Source organism: Chrysemys picta, chromosome 3 (genome assembly GCF_011386835.1).
Source record: "Chrysemys picta bellii isolate R12L10 chromosome 3, ASM1138683v2, whole genome shotgun sequence".
NCBI lineage: Eukaryota > Metazoa > Chordata > Testudines > Emydidae > Chrysemys > Chrysemys picta.
In genome coordinates this window covers 172,318,146-172,330,677 of record NC_088793.1, presented here as the reverse complement: position 1 = coordinate 172,330,677, position 12,532 = coordinate 172,318,146, and the positions used below count along the sequence as shown (strand labels likewise).

At 40.5% G+C, this 12,532-nt stretch overlaps 1 long non-coding RNA gene across 1 annotated transcript; it reads right to left on the bottom strand.

The window, feature by feature from the left end:
• Positions 1 to 4,398: 4,398 nt before the first annotated feature.
• Positions 4,399 to 11,839, bottom strand: LOC135982068 (uncharacterized). The gene is made up of 4 exons (XR_010599275.1): positions 11,417 to 11,839; positions 10,193 to 10,310; positions 7,570 to 7,701; positions 4,399 to 6,087 (listed from the first exon to the last, which is right to left on the bottom strand). It is a non-coding gene; the product is annotated as an uncharacterized LOC135982068 (long non-coding RNA).
• Between the last annotated feature and the right edge of the window lie 693 nt (positions 11,840 to 12,532).

Sequence of the window (12,532 nt, the reverse complement as noted above, 5' to 3'; positions counted from 1 at the left end):
CCTTTTGGGGTCACTGTCAATCTCCCTCTCCTCCCCTAACATCTGTGGTTTGTATGATTTAAGGGAAGCACAAGAACTGAATGGACTCTGATAAGCAAACATAAAGAATAGTTGACAGGTCAATATAGTGCTGTTCATGGGCTACATGTCACTGTGGATCCCAATAGCGTTACTCTAGAAACATTTATTTCTTCCCAATGAACACAGGCAGATTTGTGCAAGCCTAATGCCTGTTCATCACATGATTTCACATGGAAGAAGCTATTAAAGAAATCTAGTGTGTTTCCTGACTCACTGCCAAAATGAGCTAGTTTAGTAAGTTTGGATGAGCAAACAAATCAATCTTTTAGAGCTGGCAGAAAAGGAACTGCTTAGGAAGTCATTTGAGCTGACACTGTTGAGATGGCAAAGATGCCTGATGTGTCTGGTATACAGGCGGAAAATATGCTTCAAGAGAAAGCTGCTATCTGTAGACCTCAGAGAAAAAGACATTTGCCCAGCTGACTGCAGGATGAGTCTGCTCTTATGACAGCTGCAGGAAACCATGATGTGATTTTAGTCATCTCTTCAGATAGGCTTTTGCCTACTGCTGAGTTGGGGATCATGTTTACTCTAGTCTGTCACATGCCGGGGAAATGGATCTTTGCTTTAAGATGTGTGTTTAAATCTGTTCCTGCGACGCAGTAACTTTCACAAAACAGGCTCTGCACATGATAGAAAAGTCTGAAACTACCTGTAGTCTCAAACCTAGACTAAGCAAAGGCAGACCACATAAACTGCTAACAGTAGTGAATTGTGATTGTAAAGAGTGGCTCTGACCAAACCAGCACCTGCCTCCCACCCCCACCCAAGCCTTAGTAAGGTTAATGATATGTTTATAGATAACTATAATAATTGAGGGCCATATAAAGGGCCAAATCCTCAGATGGCATAAAATGGCATAGTTAAACAGCTGAGGTTCTGGCCCTGTAACTGTGCTTTGCATCTTCAAATATAGTGCTAAGTCTCTTCCCAGGCAAAACTCCCACAGAGTCCAGTGAATATAAATGCAGGAGTAGGGCTTAATTAATTATTATATATGTTCCAAAATCTTAGTAGGCAGCTCTTTCTATTAATCCATTTTATTGATTAGTTTTCCACCTAGTTATCCTTTGCCACACTGTCTTCATGATGTGAGAGTTCCTGTTCCTGCCTAAAGTATATGGATGAAATCCCCAAAAGCCAGATCGAGCTACCCTTCCTCAGAATAAGCAGTGCCTTACTCGCCAGGTAATCCCCTTGATTTAAATGGAAATACTAATGACATAAGGTGCTATTCAATTTGAGTCAGGATATAAAATCTGACCCTCAGAAGTATGGCATCCAGGCTTTTTCCCCTGGGAGCTCTTCATCTTTAATACTTACACAATTATCAACACATCCTGAAACTTGGAGGCTTTCCCCCTTCTACTCTGGTGCTTAGACTATTTTCAATCGCATATACCAGTCCTCACTGACTTCGCTCTGAATTTTGCTTGCTCAAGGATCGCAGGATTGGTCTTACGGGCTTTTTCTTTTTTCTTGATAAAAAGAAAATGCTGCCATGAAAGATTTTGAACACACAACACACATTTCTTCTGCTTTATGGGTTTCAGCTGCTTCATTCTGAGTCTTTAGCAGCAGCTCCAGTAACCACACAACCATGTGTACACCACTGTGGTTATGGTGAAATAAACTGTGAACAGGTTTCTGATAATACCAACACAGTGGGGTATAGTTAACATGTTATCCATCTAATATTCAGTTGGAAAAAAATATATTTCTGTGAACTTGTCTCCCAAGATGTATATATTATTGGTTTGCAACAAATATGTTGATACAAATCGACCTTGAGATCTAAATGGGATCAGCAGATTTTGAGATGTACCTGGCTTATTACAAATAGTTTATGCACAGTGTGGTTTTCAGAAGCTGCTACTAGGTGCAGATTAGAGCTGGTATGTCTTGTTTTTTCTGTGTGTGGTTTTTCTGGAAGAAAAAGGCATTCGGTTTATACCTACAAAACTTGCCTATAAATCCTAGTTTTATATTTATATATTATATTATATTTTATATTATAATTTTCATTAGTATGCAGATGCCAATATTCAAAAGCAAGTAATAGGCTTTCAAGGGAAAATTCTGGACACACTTTTAGCTCCCACTGAAACATTGCAGTAGATGTATCTTTTTAGGGGGCCAGAATGGTAAGAATTTTCCTTCCTTTCCTTCCCCCACCTTCAAATTAGTGATCTTCTCTCCTAAATAGTAGTCTGTGTAAAATTCTTTCTTTCTTTCTTTCTTTCTTTCTTTCTTTCTTTCTTTCTTTCTTTCTTTCTTTCTTTCTTTCTTTCTTGTGTTACATGTACAGGTGTTTGTAGAGTCAGAGCCCCAAAGTCTGTCCACTTCGTAATTTGGAAAACGATTGAAGCGCTTATGGTGGAAGCATAAACAAAAAAGGGCAAATAAATTACCTGAAGGTAAGAAATGGGCCAACATCAATACTGGAAAAGCCTTTTCAAAATAAATCTAGAAAACTGTAGTACCTAGATCTGCCACACCAGTGGTGAAGCATTTATTAATAAGCAGCTTTTCAGGCATTTTGCAGATAAGTCACTGACATATCTAGAGGTACATTTCAAGAATAACAAAAGCAGTGAGCAGACAATGCTATGGAATCATGCATGCGAAAAGCCATACTACAGTTACAACTCGTTTCACTGCAGAGCAGCGGGACACAGTTTCAACACAGAAAAGTTTTTAAATATGCCCCATCCAGAACTTCATAATTTAGAACAATTGCATCCATGCCTGCAAAGTAGAGCTAGAGCAGAAAAATATTTCAGTGCATGTGGAAATAATCCAACGCAATTAGTCATTTAGCCCTTTATGTTTATAAAAGGGAGAGTGCAAAAATTGCTTTTTTGGTAGGAACAATTATCTCCAAATTTGGAGGCACTTAATGAAATGAATGACTTGTATAAAGTGAAAATCTTGCTGCTTTACTTGCTCTGCAGATGATTTATTGGAAGTGCGTCACCATTTAGTTGATTCCTGTGCCTGAGAATAGACAGTTGATGAATCTGAAGATTAATGGGGCATACATGATCCAGTCTCTTGTTAATGCAATCAGTACTGCAACTCTAATCTGCTTTGAAGTTACATCTCTCACTTTGTTATTGTTACCAAACCAATATGTCTATCTAATTTGCAAAGTTTTCGGTTAGAAACCAAGCATTTGTTGTGAAATCTCAATTGTTGAAACCCACTGAAACCACTGGGCCTGCCTGTTTTGTTAGATTGAGGCCTAACATTTGCTAATCTATGATAGAGTGCTGGACAATACCAACATACTTTACAGAATAATTCCTGCTTTCTAGAGAAGCTATACAATATAATAACCACATATAGGCACTTTCACAGTTTGCAAGGGAATGATCTAGCCCATCTAACACTGCAAATCATTTAAGATTTTTTTATATATATGTGAAACACTAAAAAGTAATTAAAATTATGGTAGTAAAGTTGATTGTGATGTATTTATTTGGAATGGATGTCAATGAGACTTTAATGATACAAGTCCACCTAGGATCCTGGATATGTACTTGAGTGGCTACCCTGTGCTGCTGAGGTTTCACCGCTATTGTTGTTTGAGCTAGCTAGATCAAAGCTAGTTTGGGTATGTCTACAACAGCTGCAGTCACACCTCTGATTGCAATGTTGCCATACCTATAGTGTTAATGGGAGGTTACTCACAAAGGCCCAATTTTTTCCTACATCCTCTGTGGATGCTTTGGACCTCTGTTCAACTCTTGGCCTTTCTGATGAGTCTTACAAGAAAAGTGACAACCATTTCCAGCTGTAGTAGGGTTTTCTGTAATGTGGACACCTGTCCACTAGAAAGTTGGCTGACAGCACTGAAATTAATGAGATAGTTCCTGTGAGTAAGAGCTCACCACTGTGAATAAGAAGGTCACAGTCTGTCCCTTTGCGTTTTACTATTGGAAACAGTCAGCCTGACCCTGATCGTGCAAACTTTGACTTGAGTTGTATGAGTAAAGTTACCAACATGTTTGCAAGAGCAAGGTCATGTGCGGCATTACAGTTTTTTGGTATTCTAGTCTCCAAAAATGGAAATGATATTTTCAAAGTAAAATAAATGAGTTGAATTTTTGCAAGGTAAGTTAGAAATTAAGGATGATCATCATAGATATAGGGACATCCAGAACAAAAAGCAGATTGGCAGGATCAAAATGATCAAAATAGTGGATTTAAATCTGCTTTTCTTTATTCAAGTGATCCTTGAAAAGTTTACCAATAAGCTTGAAATATTACCAGTGGGCTATTTGTGATGAAGAAAAAAAGAATTTCCACTCAAAATTCATTTGAATTTTAATTCCAGTATTTTTCATTTTTGTTATTTCTTGGCAGCTATGAGCCAAAACTATTTCCTTACCAACATATATGTATCTTCATCTCATTCACAGTGATTTGTTGTTTATTTGTGCTCTCTTGCTGGTACTAATCTTTTATTCCCGGAAAATAAAGAGCATTGAAGATACAAACAAGACACCAACCCTCTATGGGCTTGGAAAACAGACATGAGAAAAAAATGCACAGTAGGTCATATTTTGGGCACACCAACCTTGATAGTGTCTCTTGACGTTTCTTTCCACTTTAAGTATTCCAGTATTTGGTATGGGGTGGTGTGGAATGGAGAGTAGAGAGGAAATATTTTGAGGTGAATTCAGGGACATCCCTGAACATCATGGCAGAAAAGGGATATATTGATTCTCTATGCTTAGTGTTATAATAGCTGGCAACTAGGGATGCTAGGTGACTCTTAACTGTGGTAGACAGGCCAGAGGGAATTGTTTCCATAGTGCCCTTAAGGAATTCCTTAAGAAAGGAAAGAAATGGATTTTGATGTTTTTCCTACCTGCTTGCTGCCAGAAAAGTTATGTAGACCTTGGCTGATGGCCTACAGAGCTGAGCAAGAGCACATTAGAAAGGTCATTCCAAATGCAATGTTTACTTTTTATCTTCAGATATTTTATTCTTTTTTGTGTGCATGCAATAGCTCCAGTGTATTATTGATGTGCTTATAGATACTGTAGTTATTATAATATAATGCACTTTCATATTTTTTTGTCTCATGAAGTGAGATGCTAGTCATCTTTCAATTAGAATATTCTGTGTACCTGAAATATACACAATTCTGGTGATGTTCAATGACGGCTGTGACTTACTCATTTGCAGCAAACAACAGCAAGAAGAACAACTCTGTACCACAAGCTTCTGAAATGAACTTGGTTGGTGAGCAGGAAATGCACACACAGATCACATTAATTTCCTTTCATTTACTGATACCATCAGGCTAGTCCTCATGAGGTTAGTTGCTAACAGTTCTCAGTTGAACTGTGAGCTTATTGGATGAGTTCTGAATTTTCAAGTCCTCTTGCTTACTGAACCGGTTCATTAAAACACAAATGAAGTCTTTACATTAGGACTCTGGCTCCTTTTGGACACTGTTTACACGTAGCCTTTATCGTATAACACTCAAATAGTCTGTTCAGTCGAAGTCTGCTCTTGAACTAGGCAGGGCAGCCAAGTGTCCCTCATTTCAAGGAAGAGTGAGGGCATGGCTACACTTGCAGATGTAGAGTGCTTTGAGTTAAACCAGCCTTCGTAGAGTGCAGTAGGGAAAGCGCTGCAGTCTGTCCACACTGACAGCTCCAAGCGCACTGGTGTGGCCACATTTGCGGCACTTTCAGCGGCATTGGGAGCGGTGCACTGTGGGCAGCTATCCCACAGAGCACCTCTTCCCAGTCTGGCGCCGTGGCTTGTGGGAAGGGGGCGGGGCATTTGGGTCCTGCCCCAACTCCCCGTGATGCACCGGTTCGCATCCCAGCAATCCCTCTGCTTCCGTCCACAATTGGCGTCATCTTTCAATGTTTTTTGTACTGCGCGCTCTGTCTTCCCTTTCGGTCTGCGGGAATGGAGCCCGAACTGCTGAGGAATATGCTGACGAGTCTCGCCAGCACATTACATTTGGCAGTCGAATTATTCCTTAAGATACAAAGTGACAGTGAGGACTCTGACAATGATATTGACTCAAGTAATGCATACGACACGAAATCGCTTGTGGCATTCACGGACATGCTCACCACCGTGAAACGGCGCTTTTGGATTCGAGAAACAAGCACTGAGTGGTGGGATCACATAGTCATGCAAGTCCGGGATGACGAGCAGTGAGTGCAGAACTTTTGGATGAGAAAAGCCACTTTCATGGGACTGTGTGATGAGCTCACCCCCACCCTGCGGCGCAAGGACACGAGATTGAGAGCTGCCCTGCCGGTGGAGAAGCGGGTGGCTATTGCAATCTGGAAGCTGGCAACTCCAGACAGCTACTGAACGGTCGCTAACCAGTTTGGAGTGGGGAAGTCAACCATTGGAATCATGTTGATGCAAGTTTGCAGGGCCATTAATCACATCCTGCTCAGAAGAACTGTGACTCTGGGTAACGTGCATGACATTGTGCCTGACTTTGCACAAATGGGTTTCCCTAACTGCGGAGGGGTGATAGATGGGACGCATATTCCAATTCTGGCACAAGCCCACGTAACCTCCGAGTACATTAATCAGAAGGGCTATTTCTCTATGGTTCTCCAGGCGCTTGTGGATCACCGTGTGCATTTCATTGACATTAGTCCAAGTGACTTCTGTGGGACTGCCTCATATCCTGCACAGCATAAGGAGAGAGGCCAAATTAGGCGGAGGTTTCTTCCTAGTAAAAGACCACTACCATAAACCATTTGTCAGCCAATAGAAAACAAGCCATTCAGAGCACTGCTACTAGCTATTCTTTGAGGCAGACTAAGGAACAGCTAAATGAGTGGGTCAAGGCAGTAGGAGAAATAGGCTCAGCTTTTTAAAGGTGTTTAGGCATTTCTTTGCTCAGTGTTGCAAGGACTAATTTAGGCAGATTTAGGCACCTAAATGTGGGTTGAGGACCCTAAGTCCCAGTTTTAGGCTCCACAGTTACTCACAAAACTCTCACTGAATCCTATAGGCACCTAAACTCAGCTTCTAAATTTTTGCAGTAAAAAGTTCCCTCAGCATCTAGTTTGTGCCTCTGGGCATACACACTGCTGCCTCACTCTAGGCATCTGGGTGCGTATTTCCTGGCTAAGTAGGGTGACCAGGTGTCCTGATATTCTTGGAACCATCCTGATATTAGGGACTTTGCCTTATATATGCAACTATTTCCCCAACCCCCTGATCCCTGGAAAAAAAAAAGTGTGCCGATTTTTCACACTTGCTATCTGATCACCCTATAGCTAAGCCCCAGAGTGATTGCAACCAGGGAGAACAGGCATTCATCACTCTAACTTGCATGTGCAGTCTGATCTGCCAGGTGTGCTTAGAGCACTCCTATTGGATCACCCCCCCACCCCAGGCTAGTTCACACAAAACAGATAGTCACTGGGTATGGGAGAGAAGGAGGACCCTCTCCCTCATAATTTTTATCCCAGTGGTTAGGGTACTTACCTGGGATTTGAGAGATCCTGGGTTCAAGTGCCCCCTTCACCTGATGAGGAGAAGGGATTAGAACAGGTATCTGCCATCTCTCAGGTGAGTTTGAGTATGGAATATTCTGATGTGGGGCTCCCTCACTCTCTCCTGTTGAAAATGTTCCACTGTGGATAAATAGTCATTGGAGCAGAGGGACTGGACCCTGTATCTCCCACCTCCCAGGCAGTTGCTCTAATCACAGGCTATAGAGTCCTTCTCATGCTTGTGCACATGTGCTCTCTCTGGCCCCCTGTCTCCTTAGTTTTAACTAATAATTCTTTTTATTTGTATCTTTATGTAGCTAATTGAGGTCAAATCTATACCCAAACCTGGGATTTATCTCAGCTAGCTACATTGAGGTAACGACTATCTGTGCCAGGTCTCCACTAGGGTTTTGGAGTGAGACCTATCTTGAGTTAGCTATCACCACATAAAAAACAAGCCTTTTTTCCCCCAGCAAAGACATAGTCTTAGTTTCTCCTAGGAAGTGGGGTGATAAGAGCCCTGCTAGTGAAACTTTCTAATGGGATGTGCTGAATCCCTGAACTTCCCCAGATCCCTGGCTACATACTCCTCATAGCCAGTATTGCTTATGTTTTAGGCATTGCTGACCACCTGTGGGGTAACCATCCAACTCTCAGCCCTACCTCACCACCAGGCAGATTTTCTATGCCTCAATATCCCATCTGTAAAATGGGGATAATAGCACTACACTACATGACGGGGTGTTGTGAGGATAAATACATTAGGATTGTGACATACTCAGATATTATAGTAATGGGGCATTGCTGGCCACCTGTGGGGTGACTTTCCAACCTGCAGCCCTACCTTACCACCAGGCAGACTTTTCCACTACCTAACATCCCATGAAAGCTGTATTAAACCAGGGGTGAATGTAACTCTTAGTCTAGAAGTGACATAGTAAGACAGAAGCAGATATTAAACTGATTAAGCAGATAAGATACTAAATGTGATGTTTTTTTTCCATTGCTCTGTATATGCTTTATACTGCCATCAATTTTGGTCTGCTTGTATTCATGAAACCTCTGAGTTTTGGTTGGAACAGTCCCCACAATTCAAAGTGAAACTGTCAAACTCTCCCCATTTCACTTGGTTTTGACTTGAAACTGCACATTTCCCATGGCTCTTTCAACTGTAAAGCGTAACTCCGGTTTGTTTGAGGCAGGGCTCAGGTTGACTCAATAGTTTTGCAAATATTTGCAAACCTTTCCCCAGAGCTGAGTTTAAAGTTTGCAGTGAAACTCAAACCCAGGCAAGTTCTGTGTGGTTTTGGGTTTCATTGCAAACATTTAGGCAATGTAATAAAGCTAAGCATTTCCCCCTCTTATCCCTAGAATGATCTAATAATCATTTTTCTCAATTCTCCGCATTTTGGTGCCCCAACAACATCCAATATTATTTTGTAGTTTAAAATCTGGTTATATATTGCCCATCAGATAAAACATTTGCTGCCACTTTTCAACCCATCACTAGTCATTCTTGGCAATTGGACTTTAACCAGTGTCACACTTATTAAGATTTTAGTCAACAGAGCAAAAAATCTTCGCTGTTTTTCTCTTGGCATAGACAGAGAAACCCAAATGTAACTATTTTTTGTTTACAAGTATGCGTCATGTTAAACTGAGGCCCAGTTGATTAGACATGGATGTATAATCACGTTCCCTCTCTGTCAGATTTCATATTTGTGTTCAAATGGCTGTTGTCCATTGTTTCTGTAGATTGGCATAAGGGTTAATTACGCAGAGACTTTCCTCCCCCTTCCAGGAGATTGGGACTTTAGGCTGTGCATTTCAAGCCACCAAAGTCTGTCCCAAGTGCAGGAACCAGTCCAGGTCTAAACAATGCTGATCAAACTTCAGTCTCCGAAATGCAATGGTTTTTATCAAATACCCCCTTTTGCAAAGTTACTCAGAAGCTTAATATGCAAGGAGGTTACTAAAATTTTTTCTTTAATGAGGGAAAGCTCTCATTCTTCATTTCAGTTCTTTTGTGTACCATTTAAGTAAAATAGGCCATTAATGTGCATAAATAATTGGGAGGAAAACCTATGCATACAAATACAAACACAGAGCATTTGTACTCCAACCCATGAATTGATGTACTTGGCTTTCTTACCCTTGCAGGCAAATCAAGAATTCTTGGTTGATACTAATTTAGAGCTTCAGATGACATGTTTTGAGTGGAAAGCAGTATAAATTTACTACTAAACTGTAATTTTTCTGAAGAAAGCACAAGGGCTTGGTTTACTAGCAATTACCTAAAACAGCAGTTAAGTAAACAGAATCTGACATGTACTGTATTGCTGCCTGAATTGTTTTACCATCTTGTTATTAACAAAGGGATTATAGGAACACAGGGGTTGCCATACCAGATGTGATTATTCATTGGCCTGTCTAGTCGGAGATCCTGCCTCCAGCTGTGGTGCCCAATACCTGATGTGACACAGGGAGGTCTCTGTGAAGCACATTAATGATCACACAATGCTATTCAGTGGGTGGGAATAATTTTGGAGCTTTTGAAGGCAGTCTGTTTATGCCCAGAAGCATGCAATTTAGAGACTTATGTATTGTATAGTTACCTCTGAGTGGTGGTAATGGTCATAAAATGATCCGATCCTTTTAAAAACCCAGCCACAGTATTTGTCTCAATGGCCTCCTCAGGCAATGAATTGCACAGGTTGAAGGCCCATATATGCTCTGCAAAAAATTATTTGTACAGACATACTCCTGTTCTTTATCATCATTTTATAGCACTTCACAGAAGACCAAAAAAAAAAATCATCCATACCCCAAACATTTTACAGGAGAGCCCTGTGCAGCGCTATTTTTTTTAATCCCACTTCTATCCCGCCTTGCAATACCCAGTCCCACCTGTTCCCGCATTGTTTCTTTCATTTTTATCCCGCTCCCACCCACAAAAACCTTAGACCCCCACAAATCTTGCAAGAGAGACAGATTCCTTCATGCTACTTAAAAAAAAACAAAACAAAAACAAAAAAAGGTCAGTTAATATATTACATATATATAAATGGAATTCAGATACAATGTTTACCACTAAAAGAATAAAACAAATCTTGTTTAAACATGTAAAAAATACTCTAACTCCTATTATAATAGACATCAAATCTTTCTATCCTTCACTTAAATTTAAGTATTAAAACCTTGATTAAAAAAAAAACTTACTTTACATTGCTGAAATTCTATTTATGACAAACTTACAAGAGATTTAATGTTTTCCTGCAAGTTACCGCAGGCAGGTTTTTTTTCCCCCATTCAATCCTGACTGTAATAAAGTACATTTTACCCACTCCTGCTATTATGGCAGCAGGTCCTGTGGCACCTGCAGGATCCTAGTCCTGCTGCAGGGCTCTAGTTTACAGTTCCCATGTTAGATGTGACACAGTAAGTGGAGCACAAACAGCAGGGAATGAGGAAGAACAAAGACTACAGAATATGATTCCACAGTTTGTAGGAATTTTGGAATTTCCCCACTAGGTCAGACCAGTGGTCCATCAACTTCAGTATCTTGTCACCAATTTGGCCAGTACCAGCCGTTTCAGAGGAAGGTGCAAGAACTCTGAAGTAAATAAATATGGGATCACCTGCCCCCCGGCAAAGTTTCTTCCTAACCCCCAACTATTAGTGATTGAATTATGCCCTGAAGCATCAAATTATCTTTGAGAGAGAGTGACAATTGTAGAGGAAATGGCCAATCTATACCCTACAGAAAACATATCTCTATATATCTACTAGGCAATTCAATTGTGGTAAAACATATACTCCCAAGTATCCACACTTATTACCTTAAAGGAAGGAAAAGATAATTGCTTCTTATTGTTGAACTTCTATTTTAATGAAGAACCTGAAGATTTTACAGTGCTAGATTGAAGATCTTGTTTCACAATAGCTAATACATTTTTCTGCCTTCATTTATATTTGCTTTGAAATCCTAGATGAGTCAACAGACTTCTAATTTTGAAAATTCTATGCAACTCCATATTTGCAGTACGCAGCCTGATTTGAAGTGCAGGCTTCTCAAAGGAGTTGCACAATCTTTAACCTAAAATCTCTCAGTCCATCTGCAGTGTTGTTCTGCAAGTTCTTTCTCTAGCTAGCTGCATGTTTGGAGTAGGTTGAATTCTAAATAGTTCACTTAACACCCTGAACTCCAGTGCCAAGGTGTTTCTCAGGTCCCATCTGCTTCTATTTTTATAAGGATTAGATATGAGTAGGTTCTAACATTTATAGGACTGATATAATCGTCCTGCTTATTGCAAATTAGTGTTGCCATGTCAAATTAGTGTCGGCTGATCACGTCATTTATTTTCCATGAATCTCGGGTGCTACAACCACTGACTGCTATGTTCATTAGTCAACAGAATGGTTTCTTATGTGTATTTCTGATATGGCTTTGCTGTTTAGATCAGAGCATCTCCTGATTAAAAATAGTAAACAAAAACAGGGACAGTGTAGAAAACATCTGAAAAGGTGAATGCCAGCTGCAGTCACGTCAGCAGCCTGGTTTATATTTAGTGGGGAAGCGTGCTGAAGGGGAGGTGAAGAGTTCAAACTGAGATTCAACCTGGGTGCTTGGATGTAAAGGTTGAATTGGCCTTTACAAATAATGTGCGCAATGCTTTTCCCACTCCATGTGCCAATTTTCCAGTTTGCAGCTTATTATTCTCTTTGGAAAAGTGATTTGGAAATAGGGGGACATTAGAGCACCCAAATTTTTGACTGCATTGGGCATTTGGCTGTCTCCACTATTGCCTGTCACACCATCCTGCACAAAGTTCTAATAGCTTTCTATGCCAGGTCTTCTGACTCCCAGTCCAGTGTCCTATCCACTGGACCTCAATGTTAGGAAGTTAGATATTTTTATGTAGAGTGATCATATTTCCCAAAGGGAAAATGGGACC